This window comes from Taeniopygia guttata, chromosome 3 (genome assembly GCF_048771995.1).
Source record: "Taeniopygia guttata chromosome 3, bTaeGut7.mat, whole genome shotgun sequence".
Taxonomy (NCBI): domain Eukaryota; kingdom Metazoa; phylum Chordata; class Aves; order Passeriformes; family Estrildidae; genus Taeniopygia; species Taeniopygia guttata.
In genome coordinates this window covers 21,343,577-21,370,291 of record NC_133027.1, presented here as the reverse complement: position 1 = coordinate 21,370,291, position 26,715 = coordinate 21,343,577, and the positions used below count along the sequence as shown (strand labels likewise).

Genomic DNA, 26,715 nt, shown 5'->3' with positions numbered 1-26,715 from the left:
AAGAGAGTTGCTTTTCTAAGCAAAGGCAGCACAAGGCAGAAGCCTTTTGTTTCTCTCTAAATTCCTTCTCTGGCACAGGCCTCCAAGAAACTGCTTTTCACAAGCCTAAACTGTTACAGGGCAAATTTCACAAATACTTGTCTGCAGGCACTAGCTGAGACTGGTGGGGTCGGGACTGCCATTTTTGGTGCCCTGGGAGCTGCTTCTCCCTGCCTCTCCCTAAAATGGGGAAACACCTCAGACCTGCAGTGCAACAACAGCTGGGTCCAGGGGGCCATAGAGTAGCAGAGAAATTGGTGCTGCAGGTTCGGAGCTGCCGCCACTGGGAGAGGCCCTGTAGAGTGGTGTGGCACCAACATCTTGGTAGCACTTGACTGGGTTTGGACTCCAGGTTTCCTTTGCTGTTCCTTTGTTTCCCTGTTGGTTGCTGTTTGGAGGAAGAGGAAGTTTTGTTATTGCAGAAGTTTGGCTGTTTTGTTGTTTTATTTTTAACCCTCTCTCCACCATGTCTGGGAGATCTGCTATTTTGCCTTTGTTCCCTGGACCACATGGTCTTCTATGGAGGCCACCATTTTGGGGAGGGGCTTTATGGCATCTTGTTTTCATTGTTCCTGGGAGTCCAGGCCATGCTATTATATTTATTTTCGTCAAACCCATATGCCCAGGGATGTACAGACATTGCAGGCAGTTTTAGATAAGCCACCAGATGAATGAATTTGCTAAAATAAAAGCTTATCAGATAAGGTGAATGCTTAAAGATGGACCCGGCTACCTGAATTCTACACCATGCTGATCTTATTCTAACACTGATACTGGAATTTTTTTACATTATTTTTTGTTCAATTGACATAGAACTTTTTTTTTTCTATAAATCAAACAGGTACAGTCCAAATTTACAAGCAATGAGATATGTTCATGTGGCTCTCAGTCACGAGGTGCTGAATTTTACCCCAGCTAAGGTAAACCCCTGAGCCAACATCCAGTCACTTAGATGATTATTCATTTCTTAGCTTCCTGAATTTCAGCTATAGAAGTGATGCATGTAAATTGTAGTGATGATCCTATATACATTTCTGCATTATTACTTTTTTACAACTAGAACCATTAAAAAAAAAAAAATTATCAGTCTGTTTTTGGCAGCTGCACACTATTACCTCAGCAGAGAGGTTCAGAAATCTGATTTGTGTGTACTGTTTGTGCAGTATAGGAAACCTTTCCAAAATGAAGATCTGTGTTGTGTACTGCTTGACTTCTGCTGTGTTATTCTAATGCCATAAGAAATATTCATCAAGTATGACCTTCATTTAATTAGTCCTTTCAGTTTCCTCTTGGTATTATTTTTTTATTATATATATATGAGGTCTACATGAGTCAGCCTGCAGCCTCTGGTTCTTGCTGTAGCCCAATGTTTTAATTTTTTTCTTTTGCTGCTTTCACAAAATTCATGTATTCTCCCTCTGGTTCTGGTTCCTCATACACTTCTTGTGTTGTTAAAGATTTAGGTCCACAAAGGCTTTAGGATGATGTTAGAAGTCTTGCCTGGGAGAAAAAAAAAATATTATGTAAATAGTTAGGCAATTACAGTAATGTGTTTCACACATAGTTTTTCTTACTGAACAAGAATAACAACAGGTGCGAAAAAGCACCAACTTCCACTTCTACTTTCTCATGCAAACAGCAGTTTTGACTTTATGACAAACATGTGTAAGGCATTTGCAACCAGTTTAGGGGGAAAAAATACAGATTTGCATTAGGACCAGATGACCTTAAGAGTGTGTCTTTTCAATTTCCCACAGTGCCTGAGCTTCCTAATTAATCATTTAGATATGTTAAAAAAGGACCAGAGGAATATTTGTGTGAATTGCTCACAAATGAGGAAACATCAAATGATGACAGAGAATGACAACATTAGTATGAAAACAAATCAAGTTAATTGGAAAATTTCCAACAATGAGACTATATTTACATTGAGAATGCAAATATATGCCTATACTGATATCAGAATTCTTATAAGCCTCAGAATCGTAGTATGCCAGTATCAACTGTATCATGGTATCACACGTCATGAAAAAGAGAAGCATATTACAATAGATATTTTTGGACTGTAGGTCATACTAAAAGAACACAGATTTAATTTCTATGTAGACAACTCTGGATGTATAAAACTGTTTTAAAGATCTTGACTGCATTAAACATAAACACAGTATTTCCACATGACCAGCTTTCTTCACAAGCCATGGGAACATCTCTCTAATGTCACTTCCAGTCCAAACTTTAAGGACATGAATCTTGTATTTCCTTTTCTGTCATCACAGATTCTTGACCACCTAAGGCCTCTTTTTCAGCAGTGGTCATAGCAATTTGATTTGCTGAAACACACCCAGGAATGCTGTGAGCCAGACTCCCTGCTCCCCTAGTTGGGCAGAGCTAGCTGCAAAAAAAAGTGTGAAATAATCAAAACAGCTGAGAAAACAAAACACAGTCTCCCTGGTCAAATCATATTTGCTCTTTGAAAGCAAAGAGTTGTGTTTCAGGAGCTGCTGGCTATATACAGACAGAAAAATGGCAGAAAAATGCTTTTCTTTTACAGAGGCCTCATCTCTGCCACCTTTAACTCTGAGCAATGGAGTAAAAACATACACACAGTCACATTTAGAAAAAAAAGCATTTTAGTAAGAATGTTTTGTCTCAGCTACATTCTATATAACTACTTTTAAAGTGAAAAAAGGCATGGACAAGTCTGTGGAGAGCAGTGCCCCTTTCTCGAGTGAGCAGCTATATACTACTACATTAGGAAGACAAGCACATATGGAGTTTTCTTCTTGCCACTCCCCTCTCATGTTGAAAATTTCGCATCTTTCTGTGCGGAAGTGTTAGCTTTTGTCCCCAACTTCTCTGGACTCCCCACTGAGGAAAGTTTTAACACTGAACCTGGATACCAGACTTCCAAACATGTTTGTAAATAAAATGGACTGTGTGTGCATTAGATAGTCATCATTAGTTTATGCTTACCACACTGTATTTTAAGGCAGTAGTTCAATACCTGCAGTGAAGTTTACCCTTTTAAAATTTTCTGGGGAAAACACAGGAGCTATGAGCTTTCTAGTATCAAAGAGCTTAAAATTTCTGGGTCTTATCTTTGACCTTGAATGCCTTATTGTGCTTGTATTCTACCTTAAATGCCATGGGGTATTTTCATCTTCAGTGCAATCGATATGCAGTTTGTTGCTCTGATTTTAACTGCAGTCAAAACACTGAGCTGTGTCTCAGTTTGAGAAAGGGCAGAAATAGAGTAATGCGTATTTTTTCTCTATTTAACTGAAAGTGATTTGTAAGAGATTTCGAATTATGTAATGCCAAAGTGACAGAAAGTGCATTCAGCATATAAGCACCTTTCTAATCCTACCCGGGATTGCAATGTTATTTGCACCAATGAAGATAAAATGTAATTCTACTGAAATCAGATGAGTTATTCTCAGGTACGTGGGTGGCTGTAAAGTACATAGAATGGTGTCATGGCCTCCAGACAACCAGAGTTTTAGTATTTAATACTTGATAGGCTACAAAAGGAAGAGTAAGTAAGACTAGCTATCCTTTGCTATTTCTGTAGCAGAACAAAATGAGAATAAGAGAAAAGGCAGAACAATATTTTTTTCTCCACAAAAAAATATTTTGAGATATGTTTTTTGAGATTTAAAGAGAAATCATAGGAAATTTTTAAACCAAACAGAAGAAATGCAAGTAACAAAGAATTTAAAACAAAATTATTCTCCTGTTTTCGAAACTGTTCAATGAGACCAAGTGCTGAAATTCTATTAATGTTTCAGTGTGTCAGTGCAGACCTTTGAAGGCTCTATAGGGGAGGAAAAAAAAATTACAAGGTGCTTAACTAGGAAAGATGTTTCTGGTTTCCTTTTCTTAGTAATTTAACAGAGAGTGTTTGATAAAAGGATACTATAAATGTAGGGCCAGGAGTGGAAGGAAGAGAAAAATCCCTTTTTTGAGACTTTTTATGTCTACAGCTGTGATTCCCAGGAACATAAAAGCCTTGTTAACATGTAGCAGAAGCTGACAATTATAGCCTGACCTGTGCTGGCTGTGTAGGAGATATAGCAGACCTGGAGCCAGAACAGGACAGAGACAAAAGGAAGAGCTGAACCCAGGGACATGCACAGCAATAACTTTCATCACTCTCAGGTATGAAGATTACAAAACGTATTGGATTCTGCTGATGTTGGGGCTCCCTCATCCCTAACAATATGTTAGTAGAAGCCAGGAGATTTTTATTTTTATGTCTGAATATTCAACTGAACAAAAACTTCAGGGCCTAATGCTCCATGAGTCTTCCAGACTAGCAGAGTTACTGATGCATACAGAAGCTAAAAAAATCTAAAAAATAAATTGCCTGGGAACTGAAGCAGAGGTAGTTATGAAAACTAAAGCCTTTGCTTTTAGTAGCGATTCTCTCTAAGAGACTCTTTAATTGCTTTGTTGAACAAATCTGCAGTACAGTAATGTCTAACATGTGTTGGCTTGCACAATTAAGACTTTTTGCTTGTGCTTCTAGTACCTGGGAAAGCTGATGGAGTCTAAGCAACTGATTTCTAATTCGATTATATATGACAATATTAACAGCCCAGATGTTTATTTGACATATTTAAATTTGTTTATACTTACTTGGGACATAACCAGGATGCAGTGGAAACATGGCAAGTTTAATTAATTTCAAACTTTCAGCTTATTTCCTCTGTTGACGCTTGGTCTGATGTTAGAAGTAATGTACTGTGTTGTTCTTGGAACCCATTAATAGTTAAAAAGTATCTGATACTTATTTTCTTCTACTTTATTTTTCCTTGCTGTTCTCAGATATAAACAGCCTGTCTTTCGGAGGCACGGGTTCAAATCCAGCCATATAGTTACATCATTTGCAATATGTCAAGATTTGCTCCACATCCTCTTCTGAAATACTTTGTTTGGATGTTTGGATCCCTGTTTCATATTAGCCTCATTAATAGGCATGTAATTGTAAGATAATTAAGCAATAACTCTTCTATCTCAGAGCAAGTTGTATACACGCATTCCACTTCTGTTTTTAAATTATCCTATAAGAAATCCTGCAGTTATTATTCTCACTTTATTAGAGTATTTTGTTTTCTTTTTACATGGAATAAATAATAATGACAACATATTTTTTCCGATTAATTATCAAGTACTGTTTTTGCAAAAATGTTTTTTCCTAATCAACTAACTGTGTAGATGGTCAGACTGTATTAATAAAATTAATTATTTGCAATTTTACCCATTATTTTGTGAATAATTTATCTGGAAATAATTGGTCCAGATTCTCAGATGCTTTTAATCAGAAGAGCTCTACTGGAACCCAGAGAATTTTACTGATTAAAAACAGCTGAAAATTTGATCCATCTGCTGACTTGGTGGCCTTAATATTGAACATAGGCTTTAACATAGTATTAATTTGTATAAGCTAAAATTGCTTTATTTTTATTTCTTAATAACTTTCTTAGCATGAGTACTCTCAAAACCATAATGGTATCTTAAAAATATAGCATTCATTTTTGTTCAGTTATTTGGCTAAATCTTGAAAATCTTTTCAATGAAGCATCAGTTGCTCAAGAAAACATTCACTTCAAGAAAACCACAGACAAACCATGTTTTAGGAGCAGCATAAGGACAATCCCTTTCATATACTGATCATGACACTCAATGTCAATGATGCTTTTGGTTCCTGCTCTTCTTTCTATACTTACTGTTGCAAGATGCACAATCAAAATAATTTTATCCTGGTCTTCCCACAGCACCACAGTGGGGAACATCACAGCTGAGAGTGTCTTTGTCCCATATGTCTTCATTCTACCAGTAACAAGTGCTGTCACAGAGCAGCTGCTCCTGTGGATAGTAAGTATATCAACATCTCAGCATGTGCATTATCTAATGAAGCTGGGTGATAATTTTAGCATGTAATTCAAAAAGATCACAAAATTCAGATCATGAGCTTTCTGGGTAATGCTCTAACTTGCAAGCAGACTAGCAAAAGTAAAGGGCTGAATTGTGTAGATTTTTGCTATACTGTTAAAGCTTTTCAAGCAAAAATGGAATAGTAAATAGTTTCAGACAAGTGAAAGGATATTTTTGACCAAGACTTTTAGAATGTTCACCTTCATTAAATTTCAATAAATTTTTTCTTCCGTCCCATTGTCGCAACAATGGTGAAAGTGAAATAAGAACTTGAGGAACTTTTAACGGCATTTTTAAGGCCCCATTTTTGCTTCAGCAGGAAGGACAATATTCCTGCAAGGAAATGCTGAGATTGAAAGTGTCAAAGTTTATTTATAAATGCACTTCCTCAGTTTTATTCAGGAAGCTGGAAACTATTTTGTGGGACTTCATGTGAGTGAGTAGGGAGAGGAGAAGAGAATAGGGTTCTACAGAACTAGGCACCAGAAAATAATTTTTTTTAGAGGTAATTGGTAGCCAAGGTACCAAAGGTATTGAATGTCCATGTTCTTTCCTGTAATAGGAGTTTAGCACAAATTACCGGTATCATCCAACCTATTTTGTTTAAGAGTGACCTGGTAAATATGGAATAATTTTTTGTATTGTTAACCAATGGCAACTTAGTGACTACCAATGGCACAGTTAAAATTTCTGATTTCTATTACTGAAAATGAATTAATTTAATTATTAAATTTATTGATATATTTGATATTGAACATAGCTCCTGCTTCATATTGGATGACAGGCAGAAGGAACTGAATAAACATTTTGGTTTTATCTGTCAATGTTTTCCTTCTTTTTTTTCAAGGAAGGGGGTATTTCCTTTCTCCACTGTGTTAGCATCCTTAAGGAAAATCTTCTTGTAATAAAAGAATATCGTGATAGTTAGGAATATGATTTTATGTGTCAGGACCTCAGCTTGGGTAAACAGAAAGCTTTTAACCTAGACACGTATAAAATAGTTGCATTTAGCTGAGAAGCTGATTCTGGAAAATCCAATAATGTTAGGGTTTTTTTTTTTAATTCAGAATGAAATAAAGCCTTTTAATTTTTGTAAGTATCTTATGGTTTTGTCTTTTCAATTAAATAATTTTGTCTAATAATATGAGGCTTTCTCAAAATATGTGGTCAGAGAACAACAATAACTTGTTAGTGGAAGGAAGTGAAAGATCAGAAATCCTTCCCAGGAGTCTTACTGAATTTACCTTTCATTTCACTGTGTTTCTGAGGATTTGGGATAGAAAATATTGTGCAAGTTTTATTTGACACTGATCTCCTGCATTAGCTAACTGCACTCCAGTAGAATTTTGCCCACTTCAATGCCACATATCTCAAGTAATTTCATTTCATTTTCAGTGAGTAAGAATTATCCCAGTTACTCTGTTTCTGGAATGAAAAGTCAGGGAACTTTTCATCAAAAAACATTCTCCATAAATACCTGATGTTTTAGTTTCAAGCTTTTCGGTCCTGAAGTTTAATCATGAACTGATTTTAACTTTCTCTTTATAAATGTCATAGCTATGTACTCCTGTACTATAAGGAAACTTGCTTTCTCTTGTTCCCTTCTGTAACAGTTCAAGAACTGCTGACCTCATCATTGCCAATGTAGGATGTTGGAATTTACTGTTTGGAAGTGTTTGACTGAAATATCATGTGGTCCCAACAATTTCTTAAATTTTTTTTTTTAAATTATTTTTTTAGCAATATGGTCTTCATCCTAGCCATCTGTAATAAAGGTGTGTTGCTATATAATGAGATTTCTGGTATTAAACAGTAGAGACATTGTAGTCTGTTTTAAAACATCACTCACTGCAGAAAGTGATGGTAGAGCTTCTAGAAGAATTAAGTTTATCAGAAGACTCTAAAGCCTTCTTATTTGGCAAACTAATTACAGCCCATGCAGGATAAGAACAGTAGATTTATTCTTAAGAAACAGGTGATCAATAATAAAAAAGAGGACAAAGTATCTGAGAGGGTTAATAATGAGCTACTTTTCCAAATATTTTCATGGTTGGGGGATTTAAAGTTGGACTGTTTCTAACTTTCTTGGTAGATGTTAACAAAATAACTGCTGACAATGTCAAAGTCAAGGATTATAGAACATTTAATTTATAAGAAATAACTTATTACCTATGTGTATTTTCCATGTGAAAGGTTTTATTGAAACACAGTCATTCCTTTTTCTGTGCCTTCATGAACATTACAGAGCTTTTCTGCTGGACTTGCAAATGTGGGGAAAATACAGAAAATATCAAGAGATGTCAAAGATTTTTCTGTAAATAATGTGGTTAATAAATAAGCAAACCAATACATACCTTGGTATTTGCAAAAAGTATTACTGAAAATTGTATTGATGATCTTCACTTTATCAATATATTCTCAGAACCTAGTTTTGTAACGTTCTTCTGAAACTGCTTTACACTCTTTCTTGCTTTGACATATGACTTTGCCACTTTAAATAATTACTCTGATTTTCCAGATAATTTAATACCTTTCCTTCTGAAAACTCTTTCTTGGAAACTTTCTAAGAAATCCTAAAAAGCAGACTTTTAAAATAATGAAATAATGAAAATAATAAGACCTATTAATTGCACTTTTGAGGAACAGTGAAAAATATGCTCTTTTTTTGTGTTATTGAGACTGAATTTCTTAATAATATAGGAAAATATATATAAAGAAGTGAAAAAATATATCCTATAAGGCACTTTATGTATAATGTAGAAATTATTATGTCAGCCTCTATGGCTGTTATGACCCAGTTATTAAAATTTCTAAAGAGATGCCTCTGCCTGAATTAAGGCACAAACAAGACCATATGCTGAAGTCAAGAGTGTGGATTTCATTTAACAGTAAATGTGAGGGAGAGAGAGAAAGAAATAGAAAAAACTGGTGGGGGGGAGAGTTACAGGAAGACTAATTAAGTAGAAAATATCACCACTCTGTGGAGTCTGACAGCGTCCTGGTCATCTTGGTGGTGAGGGTGCCACAAAACACAGAGTTCAGTGAATTAAGATATGTTCAGGCTAGTTGGGTACATTCAGGTGCCTCCTCTGCCAGGGAAGTTTTAGACCATCTCTTGCCATAGACTCTGGATTGGTTTGCATCACTTTGCATCACGTGCAGTCCTCTGATATAAAGCCTCAGGAATGAGTCTGGGGGTGTTTTGGGGTCTTTGATGAGGCAGCTCCTCAGCTGCCTCTCACATGAATGTCCCAGGTGTGTGCATGGCCCTCCCACGGTGGGGGTATTTTTCAACCAGTAAGAAAATCCAGTTTGTGCAAGGGAGGATGGGTGTTCAACGCACCCCCAAAAAGTCTCCTCCTATCCCCTTGTTTTGAGGGGAATGTGTGCAAACCTGGCCTCAGCAAATGAATTGTGGGCTAGGGCCTCCACCACCCCAAATCCAGCCAGAACTTGTTTTCAGGACGGCTGCTGGGTTTGGCTTTCCTTATGCATACATTCTTCTCCCTCAGCCTTGTTTACTTTTCCCCATCCTGAGATGACTGGACAATAGAGTTGCTGTTAGGTGGCTTAACTCAGTCCAGTTCCAGTCAGGAGGCATATTCAGGGAAGGGTGGGCTTCGGTGGACACAGCTCCTTTATACAGTTTTGCCATAATGGGCAAAAGTTCTTAACAATGCTTAAACCAGTTATTTTCAGTCTCTTATAATGGCTAAGCCATCAACAGCAGTGACACAATATTGTAGATATGTGCTGTTGTGGTTTTGGCTAAGATATACAAGTGCCAGAGGGGGTAATAGAGAAGAGTTGTTTGTACTTACACTTATGAAAGATGATCTCTAAATGCCTGCTACATTTATACTTAATCTTATCCAAAGGATGAGTTTCCCTATCAGCTGCAGAAACCAGGACAATTTGACTAGGCAGTCACTTGATTAATCTTAGACTGACCTTTGACTTTGATTTTATATCCTTAACACAAATGCACATGCATTCCATGCTAGAATATAGACTAACAAATATAGTAATAATTCCACTGAGAAATTTTGTACAATTTGCTCGGAATAGTTGACCTAAGCTTAAAAAGACCATGCTGAACATGTATTTTCTTGGGTTAAGACCTATATTTGTGCATAACTTCAGACCCCTTCATAGTACTTTTAGAAATACAAATGTTTCTATATCTGCCTGGTCAGGTGAGCTGTTGATATTTAATGTAATGAATGTACAGGAGGAATTAACTCCTGATTTTCAAGTAATAGAGGAAATACTTGATTTTTTAAAATACTATTTCTGTGGAACATGACTTTTTCCAAGGGTCTGTCTCCTGTTTGTTGTGTAATCCTTATTGAATTAACAATGCCTTACTTTGTTCACATTTAAATTGCTCACTGTATTCTTACCTCTTTCACATGGGTGATACACATACAATTAAATGTGGACTTCCTTTGGAGGAAGCTGCGACCTTTAAAGTAGCTGTCTTAGACTCACAGACCCATGGAGTATCTCAAGCTGGAAGGGACCCACAGGGATCATCATGTCCAACTCCTTGCTTCATATAGGACTACCTAAAAATAAACCCCAAGCAGGACTGAGGAGACATCTGGTAGATTCTGTGTCTGGTTAAACATCATATTGACAGGTTTCTGTCAATTTGTGTCTAGTCATTTCTTGTGATGCAGTCTCACCTGAAGCACGTCATCTCCTTGGGCCCATGACTGAATGCCTTCATTAATCATGATATCCGCATTAGTCAGACACTTAGGTCACCCTTACTAACAGCTAAATGTCAGCAGAGAAAATTCCATGGGCTTAATGGAACTTGCATTTAGAACAGTAATATCTAAAACACCCTTCTGATTCCCAATGTTATGGATTTTCTCTGTCACTAAAACCCCCCCATCTTTTAATATTAAACAACATCATATTTAATCTTCCTTTAGCAAAATGCAAATGTATTGTGTTCTGTGAGTATGTATTAGCTGTGGTTAACAAAGATTACATATTATCTGTGTTTTAAGGCTAAACTTAATGTTGTACAAGTGTATAAATGAGAATCATGGAAAAACAGTTCTCGTAGATCAGAGGAAATATGCACAGGTATCTCCAAAACTGGGACACACCCATAAAATATGCAGTGTCTGAATTATATCAATTATATCAGTCAAAATTTGATTTGCTTAATACATTCAACATGTATTTCAGTAATATACCAGTTTAGAGAAAATACAGTAACTGATCATTTATTACACTAACAAGACCACTTTTATTTGTGCCAGGAATAACTGCATATTTTCAGCAATAAAAAAAAAAAAAAAAAAAAAAAGAATGTTTTTCTGTGTAAATAATAGATAAAGAACAACAAAAAAAGCATAATCCAGCTATCTTCTCTGCAGGGACAAATAAACCCATATAAGCTCAATTTGTGTAGAAAGACCCATTAGGCAGGAAGTTAGTAAGCCAGAGTCTGTCGTATGGCTCTGAAGGGAATAAGTTAATGTTGGGAGTTTGGTGCCTTAAATAAGAAATTGTGGAAGGAAGAATTTTCATCATTTCATTATTTCTCATTAGCAATTTACTCTAAAAACACTTTGGACAAAAATTTTACGATACTAGTGTATAAGCTAGAAGAACACTGATTGCTATAATAAAATTATTGCTATCAAGAGGCTACCCTATGACTCCCAGCACTTCCACTCCAGAGTGTTCCACATTCCCAGGGGATGGTGTCATTGCAGGGGTTCGTCACTTTAAAAAACACTAGGAAAAAAGAATGAACTCTTGAGTATCATCTGAATGAAGGATGAATTATCAATTTGGTTATGTACAAGCAGATTTGTAAGCCTCAGGAGACCGCAGCCTTATACTTTCTGGGTACAGGTATGTAATTTACCATTTCTGTCCCATTGAGCACAGTGGTCCAAACTGCCACACTTTTAGGCACAAATCTGTGTTTTGAATGCCTGAAGGGGTTAAAATGTGAGTCCTTCTTGGATAGTAAAGGGTGAAAGTAGTGGAATGCTCTGGGTATCCTGGCACAATGTGTATGGAAAGTGTACCTCCCAAAACTAAAAAGAGTGAATAAGATTTGTTTGTCATATAATATCTAGCTGTAAATATAGCACTGCCAAGTGCAACACTAAACTGGGTCCCTAAGTGTCACATATACATGTGGCTTACAAGCACACAAAGTTCCTAATATTTTCTACTGAAGATACTGCCAACTTTTCCATTTAGGTTAATGCTGTCTGACTGAGACCATATATACCTGTGCGCTGATTAACAAGATACTTTTAACTAATGTATGTTAAAAGCATATACTAGTGTATGTATGATACTTATAATATGGCTGCTGTCTGTATTTTATAATTATTCCTGTCTTTGCCTTTATCTGATTTCAATCAGGAAATGGAACCTAAAAAAACTCTTAAATGCAGCAAGATAAAGTGGGTATGGGATTAGGGATCATAAATAAGAAAAAAAATTGGAACTGGAAAAGCTGTATAGCAAAAGCCCTTTATCTTGTAATTTAGGACAGGTTTCTCTAACCCAGTAGAATTCAGATCCTCTTAGGTATTTTGAAAATCCCACTTTATCTGTCTCTACAAGGCTACTCTCATAGATAGGTATGACGTACTGCTGATTGCTTATGAAGACCTAAGGACTCCACAAGGAACATGCCTTATAGAAAGCTTTTGTGAAAATTACCCAGCTCAGATTTCCTGGAAATACAGTCACAATAGTACACAGAAGTGTAAAGGACTGCTGGTATGATGCAACTCTTACCAAAATTACATGGTGATGGATCACTCCATAGAAATACAGTGGCAATATTCTTGAGAGAGATTCAGTGATGCATGCATTACAAGTAGTCCTGCAAGGATGACTGTGCATATTGTGCAACTATTTAATGGTTTTTCTCATTTCTGTACATTGTATTTCTTCAAAAGAAGTACACCAGGCTGTAGGGAGGAAGACTGGGGGGTTATTTTTTTCTGCCTGCTGCACATTGGATTGCATTGGGAGCTGCCTGCAAGAAGGGAAATGTTCTTTCCAGACAGTAACAGGGCTGCTTCATAGGAGGTTACTTCAGATTGCAAGGTGGGATGGGCAGAGTGAAAAGGCAGAAGTAGAAGACATCTCAGGAGGTTAGATGTCAGAAAGTGCAGGAGTCATCTCAGCAAGGGAGATTGAAGGGGACAGCAAAAAGGTGAGGGATGGATGGCTGCTCTGGGATTAGGACAACCCATGGGTTACTGTAGGACTTGAAGGCTGAGAAGGGTTGAACTTCTGTTCTTCACAGACTATCACAAGTGTAGTTCAAGAAGAAAAATTCAGCAGCCATGCATCGTCTCTTTCCAAACTGGTGTTAAACAGGACATAGACTCGAACTCTTGGTGGTCAGTGCCACTTAGGGAAGGGGGCTTTTGCCCTCCCTGTGTATGTTGTCTTGTCTGGCTCTACTGTCTGGTTTGAAAGGAGCCTATAGTCCTTTGTGTGGGATTACCACATTCCCTTCAGCCTTACATTTAGACCTGGAGTGTTTTTTTCACCATCTTCACAAAATGAGTTCTATCTTGGATACATTTTTACAGCTTCTACATGCTTACATGGTTGGTACTTTTACACCATGATAAACTAGTAATTGATAGTAATAACACTTATCTTTTCTCTGCTTCATTTTTATGGTAGTTTTTTGTCAAAAAAGTGTCAAAATGTGAGCATATTCTAACTACCACATGCATATCTTTTATAATGTATTGCTGACTTCAAACTTAGGAAATGTATTTCTGCCTTTTGACTCTCTCTACTGTATCTATGACAGGGAACAGAGAAAACAAACAAACAAACAGAAAAGGTTTTTTTGTATCTTTGACACTTTCCCTGAGCTCTTTCTCTCTCACTTCCACCTCAAAATTATATCTGGAAAGTCGCAGGAACCAATCCAACACTACTGCCAAACAATGCAGGGGTGTAATTCAGTGCTCACTACATATGATCCAGAACATATTTTATTTTAGGCAAAGAGCAAAGTGTGGAGTTGTGTTTTTTATATTTTGTTACATTTGTATTATGTATAGGTTTGTTCCATGTACCCCCGGTTCTGTAACGGTTTTCCCTGGGTTTTCCCGCCTTTCCCCGCGTGTCTGTTATCCCTAAAAATGATAAGTCATCCCCCTGTTTACCCCAGATGCCTGTCTGTCACTCGGTGTCCCTTCCCCTCCACCTAGAATCTTCCACCCGGGACACCGGGTGATTGGTAAAGGACCTGGGACCCTTCCCCTCCTTCCCCTGTCCATCCTTCATTGGATGTAGCCCCGTATCCCACCACCCTCAAATCCCCCATGGTTTTACCCCATTGGCTGTTCGATTTTCCCCCATTCCATATTTAATTCGTTTGCGCAGCTCGTTTTGGGCTCTCTTCTGGCTGGCTCCAGCGCATTCTGCCCCGCCCGCGCCTTTCCGGCAAATGCCGGCGCGGCACGCCTGATCCCCTTAGAGTTATTGTATTCCCCATTGGATTACAATAAACGGAATTCGCCCCCAGAGAAAGACTCTCTTCGTAATTCACCGTGGGGTCGCTGACTGCTCTCTGGAACTCCGATAGCACTTCCCAAAGCCCGCAAGGGTCCAGCGGGAAGCGCTAGAAACCTGCCTACCCCTCTCCCCAGAGCTGGCCGGGGCTGAGGAAGGGCGTTGGGGAGAGGAGCACCGGCACAGGAGAATTTCAGGTACCTGTGGTTTTTTTTTTTTTTTCCTTTGAGGCCATTAGGGAGTCTTTCATTTCTCTGTCTTCTCAGTCTATGAAGCCTCTGGAGTAAAAGTCTAATGTCTAGATGGAAAGACAGATGTGCAAACACTTCACAAATCAGTATCAACCATATTTTCCAAACAGACATGATCTAGCTATTCACAGATAGATGGACATCACACACCATTTCTTTTTACAGGCAATACCTCAAGATTTCTCACTGAAACTTCTAGCAATGGTGGTAAAGTCTTTAAATGCATCTCAGTTTTATGTTCGTAGCAATTAGGTACCACACTTCAAGTAAGAACACAACAGAGTAGAGCTGGTTCTTAGTAAGTGTCATGGTTTGACACAGGAAGAGAATTTTTTTTTTGGAAGGAAGAGGTCAATCCAGTCAGGGGTCAGGTTTGGATACTGACACTTGGGGTGACCAATTGAAGGTGGACACACCTCTGAGAATACAGAGGGGTTAAAAGCGGAATTCCCAGGAGGACTTGCTCTTCTTTGTTTCCAGTCATCGCAAGGTACAGACCTCCCCTGCCCAGCCCGGGCTGGGTGGGGGAGGGGAGCCATGTGGCCTGCAGAGGTAGGCCAGGGGTGAAGGATCGGAACCAGCTGGGCCAGCTCCTGCGGATGGAAGGGTGGAGAAATCTGGGATGTTTTTGTTCCCCCTCCCCTAAACTAGAGGGAAAAGAGATAGAGAGCCTGCAGGCACCTGGGAGTTTGCCGGCGGAGGAGAAGGAGAAGGGGGGGGGAAGATGCCCAGCGTGGGAGACTGGAGACGGAGTCCTGGGCTGAGATTTCAGCCATCCGGGGAGTCTGGGAATTTTAACCCTTTCCTGTGAAATGAAGGCTTTATGAAATATTACTCCTCCTGAATTTGAAGGAAAGAGAGACAGCCTGGGACCTCAGATGTTCAGAGAAGAAGGTTGGGGGGAGATGATGGAGTGGCTTTTGGCTGGACTCTGCTTGTTTACCATAGACTGAACCACTCCTTCTTTCAAGAGGGACTGCATCTTAGGGGGATGCACTAGTGAGCCAAGAGACCTTCTTCAGCAACTACCGGTTCAGGAATGGACAGAGAGAGCTGAGGAGGGTGTGAGGATGCCCTCCATTTTCAGAGAAGAAGAGAAGGCGATCTCTGTCCTTGGACCTTCAGCCCCAGGGGAAAATGGGGGGGACTCTAGTCCCGAATTGTGATACTGGACTGTTGTTCCTGGTGGTCCTTGGCAAAGCATCCTTAAAGGGGCCCTATAAGCAGTCTCTGTCCATGCACGGTGGTGAGAGCACTGTGACATGGAGAGGAGAGTGTCACACTGGCTGGTGTGTCTGGGCAGTGCCACGTGTGACATGGAAACACAAGAGGTGGCAGCTGTGTTTCCTGGGGGTCTGTGGTGCAAGGGGGACTCCTCTCTTCCCCGATGGACTCAGTATTGATTATATTGAAGGGTGAAAACTGGATTAAGGATCCAAATGGGTCTCGCTGTGGTTTGGTGGAGTTGGGTGGTGGGAGGAGGAATGTTTTGGAAGGTTTTCATTTTGAATTTTGTGTGTTTTTTTCCTTTCCTTTCTTTTCCTTTTATAGTAGTAGTAGTAGTGCAATAAAGTTTTTCCTTTGTTATTAAGTTTGGCCTGCTTTGCTCCGTTCCCGATCACATTTCACAGCATTTAAATGATAGGTTGTATTTTCATGGGGCGCTGGCATTGTGCCAGCGTATAACCATGACAGTAAGTATTTTGTTTGTCCACACTTGGACCTATTGTATACAGCTACATATGACTCAGCCTCATGTTCAGTTCAGAAAGCTGGAAACTTTTTGTAAGTGACAGATCAGCTCTCTGCTAGAGGAAGTTTGTCAGCAAATGGTCCTTTGTTATGAGGACATTTTGCAGAGACAATTTTGTTACATAATAATAAATGCACCATACCGAAAGGATATTATCTTGCTTTTCCTGTCTTGGTAAGTGCAAGAATGCTCTTCTCCATCTTGCACTGTGAGAGGTATTTTGATTGAAATTTGCATGTAAAACAAATATTGTTCTGCCTCTGGTTTCACCAGGGTGAGAATTCCATTTGCTACATGAAGAAATGCCCCTTTACAGATGCAGCTGTTCTTTTATCAGCAATAGTATAAATTGAAATTAGTTCTGTTTGGTGAACATAAATTGAGACTCATGCTTACATAGGTAATTGTTCCTAAAACTTCCACAAACAATTTTCCTAGTGAAAGAAGTTTCAAGGTAAAAGATATCAGCAACCTGAAGCGAACTAATCCCAGAAGGTCTTTGCAAAAAACTTCTTGTTAATTTTTGGTAAAACAATCAGTATATTGACTCTATCTTTTGTTATGTACAAAATAACATGAGGAGTGGGAACAGTTCCTTTAAGAAAAAAATTAAGTTAGAGATTAATGTCAGTGACAGCTAGAGGGGTGTTGACTTCTAGCTATGAACCATGGTGGTCACAACCCATGAAAAACTTGTTAAAATATGTCAAAATCCAACAGATTCTCTTTCCAGTATAAAATAGGACTCATTAAATAGCTGAGTTTAACAGATCTGAAAGCTCCAGTAATGCTTTTTGTTCCAGAGGAATGCAACTGAACAAGCCACACCATGGTGAAGATTGAGGTTTTGTTGCCTGAGATGAGAGAAGGCTGTCGTAGCACTGACTGTGTTCTTGCTCATCACAAGGTGTGATGTCCAAGCAGCTGTAAGCTATAGAAATTTCCTTTACTGTTTGCTGTGGCAGAAATAGTCTGTTTCCACAGAGGTTAAAAAAATGCCCGGGTTTCTGTCTGGATCACCATAGACAGAATCAGTTCTTATAAACTACACAGCTTGTAAAGAGCTATATGGGAAGAAAGTATGAGTCTTGTTAAAAAGAAAAAATTTGTAATTTTTCAGACTACAAGAGGTAGGATGATCACAAATGACAGAAAAACACTATAGGATTAAAGTTTATGGAAAGTGAATTGATGAAACCTACTGAAAATTAAAGCCCCGGACAAAAAACCTCAGAAAATTTCATGCCTGGAAAAACCTTGTTTAGAAGATCACAGGATCACAGGTGGTTTGACAATTCGACACAAGAAGGCAAGGTGAATTTTATTAGGGATATCTAAAAGGAAACAGAGCCAGCTGGCGTTACTGAAAGCCAGAAATATACATGTGATTCCATGTGACTAGTCCAAGGTTGGAATACCTAAAATGAGTAGAGACATGATCTCGCATTGTTTAAATTTAGAAGAATCCTAAGATTTTACTACTTAGAACATAAAGCTATATATATACACCTAAAAAATAGATCAAAAAACCAAAAGAACTGAACCAGATTTTCTAGTACATGCAATGGATTCCCTGGAAAGGTTAGGTTTCCATCACAGCATAGAGAAACCATATTTAGGTCCAAAGTATCAGTCTCAATTGTTTTTTAATTTTTTTTTTCTTATCTGCCCCATGAGAGTATTAGGGCTGACCTGAACATATTCTTAAAAAATAAGTTTCTAAGAAATCCTATTTTGAAAAAAAAAACCAACAAAACTTTGCTTGTGACATAGAAATGAAGCAATATTAAAAAGAATAAAATAAACAAAATCAGGAAAAATGAAAATGGTTAATGCCACTCTGAGTAAACATCACGCAATCTGTTTATAAAGAGAAAGAAATAAGATATTACCACCATGAAGTAAAATAAATTGCCCAAGCAAAATAAATTCACTCCTTGGATGAATAAAAAAAGGGAAGCAGTTTGATAACTATAAATTGAAATGGTCTGTTCTTGAAGAAAGACTAACTTCAGGGAATACTTATATTCATTTCCCAAACATTGTGATTTTGAAAATATAAGAATTGTTAAGAAGTTCACAGATTTTCTTTAAAAACATGCCAGGGTAAAATCCAGCTGTGATCTCTGCTACATGCATGGGAAATATCCACAATGGTTAAAATAATACTAGATGCAAAGGCAATCATTGCTAATGAAATGACAGCTGCCATCAAATACACAAAGGTAAAACAGAACCAGTAAACAGGAAGGTGTGTTAACCGAGGCAACATTTAGAATGTCATTGGCAAATGCCCAGTTAGAAGACTCTTCAGGTATAATGCTGCATAGAAACCAAAGCTACATGTAAAGAAAAATTTTTCAGAATATAAGTAATTCACACTTAGAAAGGCTTCATGGTTATCAGTAACAGTAACAGTACTCTGTGTGCAAGAATTTGACTGAAGGGCTGTTTGAAGGTGCCATAGCAAGATAAATACTTTTTAAAAAGAGATTCCACAAGAAAAAATCCCAACTTTCTACATTCTTTTCAACGATAGAGTGTAATATTAAAGGACATAAATGTCTTACCTGATGGTGAGTGATAAAAAATGGGTAGCTCAGACACCAGAGTTATTGAAGAACATTAGATATAGAAATACTATGACTTGCAGTGGTAAACTGGTCCAAAATCTTTTGGAAAAGGACTGAAACAGGAATTTATTTATCATCATGTACTTTGAGGCAAGCACCAAGATATGCATTCAGAGGCTGGTGAACTGTAGGGAGATGCATAAATTTCTGTGTGCTTCATGGATAATGCTATTATGATGAGTCAGTAAATTGTTAAAATAATCCTTTTTCCACAATAAGAACAACTCTGCAACTCGGTATATCAAATGCATTGAATCTTCTTGCAGTGATCCCAGCTGGGCCCTACCTGCCCAGGGTGACTGCTAAAGATGTCCTGGGGGTCCTGGTGAGAAGCGACCTGAGCCTGAGCCAGCAGTGAGCTCCAGCAGCAGTGGTTGCCAAGAGCATCTCCTGCGCTGTATTAGCAGGAGCACAGCCAGCTCACTGATGGAAGGTCAGTCTCTCTCTCTCTACTTACTTAGCACTTACTACTTCCATCCTTGCAGTTTTTCAAGACCTAACTGGATAGTGCCCTGAACAACCTGACCTGATCTCACAGATGACCCAGCTGAACTAGAAACCCCCTGAGGTCCCTCTCACCCTTAGTTATCCTATGATCCTAAAACCTAATCAAGGGAAAAGATATAATTTGGTTAATATATTGACAGACAAAAGGAGAGAGAGTATACAGATGCAAAAGGGTCATTCTCTTTCCATGGAATTTACTTTGTAGGAGAAAGACAACATATGTCCTATATATATAGACAACAGAAAACTAACCCCAAGAACCTCTGACTTCAAGAGAGATTTTAAAGGCTTATAGTAACTTAGGCAAAAGATTAGCATTTGCATCTTCTTATTTAAGTGAAACCAATCACAGGTCCATGATCATCACTTAGGTTGTGGCCTAAAACCCACAAGGAAAAAGACACATTTGTACTGAATTCTTCCATGCCCTGCACCCTTTCAAAAGTATTGGAAGAGATTGCCCAGAGGATCTCAGTGAAGAAGTGTTCACTAACCAAGTATTCCATCTGGCTATATCTATAATTTCAGATATCATACTGAAAACTGTACTAAACGTATCAGAAAGTGTAAATTTCCATGAATCTGTATGTCTTACTGTGGAAGGAGAGTGTCAGCTGGGGATTGTGTAATAAACCAAAAGACATAGCTCTTCTTCAGACCTTAAAACAAAATATGTCTTTTCAATGAAGGAACCTAGGTAGGTAAATTAATAAATGCCCAGGCTCTGTGAGGACCATTATCCTATAATGGGTTTCCAATGTGCTTGGTTTTTCAATCCCAGATACTGTGACTTCTGTCATGATCCTTAACAAAGACTGCAGTAGGATGAGGAGTTATTGATCCACACAGCAGCTTACTTGAGTAGGTTCAGGTTTGTGCTTTACTCCAAACAGTACTTGGCCTTTAGGGCTGCGCTAAATGGCACAAATTTCTTGACATGGGATCACTAGTAATGATGCCACCAGCATGTCCTTGTCTTTATCTCAAAGTGAAACCGGATGTTTTCATATAAACATCCTTTTGTTCAACGGCAGAAATGATGAATAGAGTTGTTTACTTGTAGGAAAACCCAATAAAGGTTTTAGTGCTGGTGAACTTCACCATGGACAGGTTATGTACTGTATGCAATGCCCTGAGCAGAGGTCTGTCAGATGCTGTGTCATCACAGCATTTCCAGAATCAGAATAATGTTAATATTTTGTATTTAGTATATGTTTTGTAATTTAGTATATATTTTCTGGGATGTTAATAAAATAGTTATCAACTTTGGAAATCTATGTGACTTTCTTATTTTGATTCAAAAATAACCAGCACCTCCTGGAATAAAACATTGGGCAAAAGAAAAAGTTGTTATCAGACAACTACTGCCCAGTTAATTGTCAGCAAGACCAAAAAGCTTTAAAACAGCTGATTTACAGCTTCTTTAGTCTTGTAAGTATGGCCAGACTCCAGGCATCTTATGTGCCCTTTCTTAAGTAAGCAACCAGAGGTCAGCCAGTACTGAGAAACTTTTTGTAACTGTCTACACAGGTCTCAAGATCTTTAATATTTGACAAGAGAAAATGAAAACAAGAGGCTTCAGTTTGAATATAGTCTAATAGAGAAGGATTCAGAGATTGTCTCTTCTTCATCACTTGCAGTTTATAATGGCACTAATTTAATCTGTTCAATTTCAACAGCTCAGCTAGATGGTTAGATGGATCTGGGGGTGCTCAGATTTTAACTTCCCTGCAACTGACAATGCTGTCTAGCGGGGATGATAATCCTTAGCTGGCATAGGGCTGTATAATAGGCAGAATGCATGTGGAAAGCAGTCCTGAGCTCTCTGCACACTCTCAAATCCCCAGATAGTACAGGGATTAAAATTAGAGATTATGTGACTCACAGATTTATAGTACCAAATAAAAGCAATGACATATTGAGCTTGAAGAAGGAAATTTGAAAAAAAAATCCTATGAAGTCAGATAATTTCTGTAATAGTGACCAATATTGTGCAGCTCTGATGGTGTTCTGAGATGCAGGATGTAGGGCCTCCAGGGCCCAGCTGAGCTGTTAAAATAAGGTAGGAAACTAAAGAGTTACAAAAAGAAAATTTCACTTGGGAGCAAGCAATAATCCTAGCCAGACACAGTGTTTTTGGCTTGCAATGTGAGAAAACATACAATATTTTATCACAAGAACTTATGAATGTGTGAAGCAGGAAGCCCGGATACACTTAGCAGACATAAGTATTATTTCCCCAACACCAACTTTCTTTCTAGTCCCATTGTTACCTGGTTTGATTATGCCCTGAAGCATAACAGCAGTTCCCCTTATAAGTGATTTTATTTGTGGTGACTCCATAAAAACATTATTTTAATACTGTCATACTGTTAAACACCATGTGGCGATTACATAGGTAATTTACACAGTTTGTAAACAAATGCTATCTTATGTTCCATTGTATGCAATTACACATTCTGAGGTAAGTACAATCAGATTTGTGATTCCCAATATTTTATATATTTTTTAATCTTTCAGGCTCTTCTTTAATAGATAGGTTTCCATGACTTATTATTTTTAACATGTGCATTTCCTTACAACTCCTCAGTAAAATTATTCAATAATTTGTTTGAAGTGACTAGGCCAGACTTGTTCAGTTATGGCATTGTTTAAGACAGTGTTGTAATAATCTTTCACATGGATCAGTTTTCCATATCAGTGTTCTAATGTTTTTTGTTTCCTAATTAGTTGCTTAAGAAGCGTTCAAGAGGTTGCACAAAGACTAGAATCTGTTTCTAACAAGGTTAACTTCCCAAGAAACAGTGTCTTTGACAATTTTCAGCATTCTGGATGAGTTTTTTAATATTGTGGAATATTTTTTTGGTTATATGGTTTTCCCCTTTTCTTCTTCCTTGCATGATGAAAAGTAATTTTGTGGATGTATATGAAAAGACTGTTTAAGGCCCGTAAATCTGTAGATTGTGTTCTAGTATATCTTTATTTTAGAAGTTTATCAGTTTCCTACTTTGGAAGTTCATGATCTCCTACCCTGTGTCTATTTAATTTCATAATTGCTGGTTTAGTGGGATGTTTGAAAGGCTTTCTGAAGTTCAAATAAATTAGTTGGATATCCTATACTGACTGTTTATCTGAAATATTACAACCATTATTATGCATTAAAAATCCATATGATTTTAACAAGGTGATTTAAAATTTTCACTTCAATTGCATTTTCAGGCTTCCTGTTCAGATTCATTCTGTTCATTTTTGGTGGTACATTAGAGATTGTCAAAGATTTAATACTTCAAATTTCGCTCTAATTTTTGTAAAAAAGCTGCTCAGATATTTAATTGTAAAATACTTCCAGCACTGTCAGAGGAAAGAAGGCATGTTATGACATGGACCCCCTGTGCTGTAATATTTATTAATCATCCAGAATCATAGAATGGTTTGTGTGAAAAGAGACCTTGGAAGATCATGTAGTTCCAATCTCCCTGCAGTGGGCAGGAACATCTTCAACATGGTCAGGTCATTCCTAGCCCTGTCCAACCTGACTTTGAATGTTTCCAAGATGGGTCATGTACAGCCTTTCTAGCCAACCTGTTCGAGTGTTTCACCACCCTCAGTGTAAAACAATTCCATATTTCTAGTCTGAATATACCGTCTTTTTAATTTAAAACCATTATTTATTGTCCAATTGCTATAGAACCTAGTAAAAAGTCTTTTCACAATGTTCTTATAAGCCCCCTTTAAGTATTGAAAGACTGCAATGAGGTTCTTCCTGGAGTCTTCTCCAGGATGAACCATCCCAGTTCTTTCAGCGTATTTGCATAGAAGAGGTGTTCCAGCCCTCTGATCATCTTTGTGCCCTTCGACTCTACTTGCTCCAAGAGGTCCACATCTTTCTTGTGCTGAGGACCCCAGAGCTGGACACAGCATTACAAGTGGGGTCTCATGAAAGTGGAATAGAGTGGAAGAATAGACCTGCTGATCATGCTACCCCAGGATATAATTTGCCTTCTGGGATACAAGAGCACATTGCTGGGTCATGTCCAGATTTTCATCCTTCCTTCCTTGCTTCCTTCCTTCCTTCCTTCCTGCCTTCCTGCCTTCCTGCCTGCCGTCCTTCCATCCTTCCTTCCATCCGTCCTTCCATCCTTCTGTCCTTCTGTCCTTCTTTCCTTTCTTTCATCCTTGCTGCCCTGTGCAGCCTTGGGACTACTCTCAAGCAGTTCTCTGCCCAAACTGTATTTGTACTTGGAATCACTGTGACCCAAGTGCAGGATCTTGCACTTAACCTCATTGAATCTCATGAGACTCTCATGGGCCCATTTTTTAAGCTTGTCCAGATCCCTCTATCTGGCATCCTGTCTCTTAGTCATGTCAATCAAACCACTTATTTTGGTGTCATCTGAAAACCTGCTAAGGGTACATTTGATTCTACTGTCTGCGTCATTGACAAAGACATGAAACGGTATTGGTATCAGTACAGATCTGAAGGGGCACCACTCATAACTGGTCTCCATCCAGAAACTAAGCCACTGACCACTACTTGCTCAATGTGACCATCCAGTTTAGTTGGATATTTCTTAACTGCCTCTTCATGTATTTCTGTGTTAAGTGGGCCCTTAGCTTAATCTGAAAAGATTAGCCTCCATCCTGCGTATCACTTTCAACAGAGACAATCATGATATAAAATAATTTATTCCCTTCATGCCATTTATTTTTTTTTTTCTGTTCGGTTCAGATTAAAATTTTTTTCACAAGCTTTTTTGTGATTCCCAAATTCATTATGCATTTCTAATTCTAGTACTTCTCCAAAAGAGTTATGGGTTGCCCTTACCTCATGTTGACATTGCTGCTGCCCCTGGGCTAAGAGTGAATCATCTCCTGGGAAGACTAAAACAAAAACTTATTAAAAAACATACACTTATTACTTAATTTGACTCTAAAAAAAAATCTTTGACTGATTCAGAAGGAAAAGAGCTTTTCTGTCTGGAAAGAAGGTGCCCAAGCCCGAGCACCTAAGCTTCTGTATGTTGAAAATTGTGGGTCATGTAAACATACAGACCTTGAGCAAGAGAGTGCATGTTTCCCTGAAGAGTCTTCATCAAGATCACACCTAAAAATAATTGGACAGCTTTGGGTTGTTAATAGGTATGGAGTGAACAAAGAGATGGGGATACCAAGGCAAAGATATTTCTGATGGATTTCCAACTGAATTGTGTAACATGCTCCTTTGGGCCAAGCAATGATAGCAGTAACTTTAGAGCTTTCACTTCTGCTATTCAGTCAATATTGGCTTGTATGACTTCTAGTACTGCCTTTCAAATTTCCTGTAATGTTGTTGCCTGTCATAATTAACACTGCTTTCTTTACAATTTAATATGGTCCTTCTGCTTCTCCTTGAGGAAAAGATCTTCAGTTTCCATAAACTGTCACACTGACAGACTGGTGCTGTGAGAGCTGTGTATCTGAATATTCAAACACTTTAGCCCTTCCAGAAGGCTGGAACCTTGCAGGTTTTTGCCATTGTGCTGGTTTTGGCTAGGATAGAGTTTTTTGGTTGTTTTTTTTTTATAGCAGCTGCTATGGTGCTGTGTTTTTGATTTGTGGTGAAAATAGTGTTACTTTTGTCATCATTAAGAAGGGCTTGCACAGCATCAAGGCCTTTCCTGCTTCTTACCACAGTCCACCAGTGGGGGGGATGTGAGTGCACAAGAGGCTGGGAGGGGATGCAGCTGGAATAGCCAATCCCAGCTGAGCCAAGGGTTATCCCACAACATATGCCGAACATCATGTTCAGCATATAGAGTTGGGGCAAGAAGGAGGAAGAAGGCAGGGGGAAGGAGATACAGTGATGGTGCTTGTCTTCCCAAGTCACTGTTATGCGTGATGGAGCCCTGCTCTCCTGGGCATGGCTGAACACCTGCCTGTAAGTAGGAAGAGATTAATGAATTCCTTGTTTTGCTTTGCTTGTGTATACAGATTTTGTTTGCTTTACTTAAACTGTCGTTATCGCAACTCATGATTTTTTTCAATGTTACAATTCTGATTCTATTCCCTATCCCACCAGGGGGAAGGGGGAGGGTAGGTTTGAGCAAATATCTGTGTAGAGCTTCGTTGTCTGCTGGGTTTAAACCATGACAGACATACACCACCAAATTCTCCATGCTTTTAAAGTCTTGAAAGTGATCTTGCATAGTGTAAAGAGAGATATCTTTAAACTACACCATTGGCTGTCTCCTCAAAATACAGAGTTTTCAGCAGATCAGATATCTGACCTGAACACCATTATGCCCCAGTCAACTCCAGCTAGTCATGCTCATATGGTATTAGCAAACACCTAACCATGATACACCACGGGTGAAGCAGAGACTGAAACCTCAAGGAAGACAAAGCCAGCAGGTGTAATCTGTGACTGCATACTTCATCAGTTCTTGCCAGCAGAAGCCAAACAGGATGCTAATTTTTCCAGAAATTGAAAACTTGAATCCTATCATCTGTACAGAATTAAAATGGAAATTATTTGAAATAAATAAAGAAGAGGAAAACTGTTAAGATATTGGAAAGAGACAAAATAGATTCTAATTTATTCAGATTACAGAACTTTCGAAGTACAGAAATATGCTTTAACTCAAAGGAAACAGATGAACTGTTAGCTAAAAATGGCAAAAAAAATGCCTTTCTTGTTGAAAGGGCGGTTATTTTCTACACTTTCGGCAATGAGCTAAAATGAGCAATTTATTTTGTATTTATTTGCCTTCAGACATGTTTCTATTTATGGCCACATGGTATGCTCAAATGAGTCTTAAAATAGTGAGGCTGGGTTCACAGGATGACTCAAAGGATCAGCATGTAGAAGAGGGTGAATGCAGCCTCTCTCTCGGGGGCAGGATGGCAGCAAGTGCTCCTTGTTACTCCCCTATGGGTGTCCACAGGCTTCCATGAAAGCAGTTGGTTCAGTCCCAGTATGTAATTTTTGACATAACCACAGTTAGTATTTGACATCCCTGCTGGTCTTACCAATTTAAAGGCTAAAGGCTAAGTAAACTGTGGTGAAAGATATTGGCTCTCT

The 26,715-nt window shown here is 38.4% G+C and overlaps 1 long non-coding RNA gene across 1 annotated transcript in view; it reads right to left on the bottom strand.

The window, feature by feature from the left end:
- Nucleotides 1-639: 639 nt before the first annotated feature.
- Nucleotides 640-26,715, bottom strand: part of LOC140683573 (uncharacterized) — a 37,193-nt gene continuing 11,117 nt past the window's right edge. The window contains exons 2-3 of the long non-coding RNA XR_012054741.1: nucleotides 5,769-5,907; nucleotides 640-1,539 (exon numbers count right to left, since the gene is read on the bottom strand). This is a non-coding gene — a long non-coding RNA (uncharacterized lncRNA). The remainder of the gene's footprint in view (nucleotides 1,540-5,768; nucleotides 5,908-26,715) is intronic.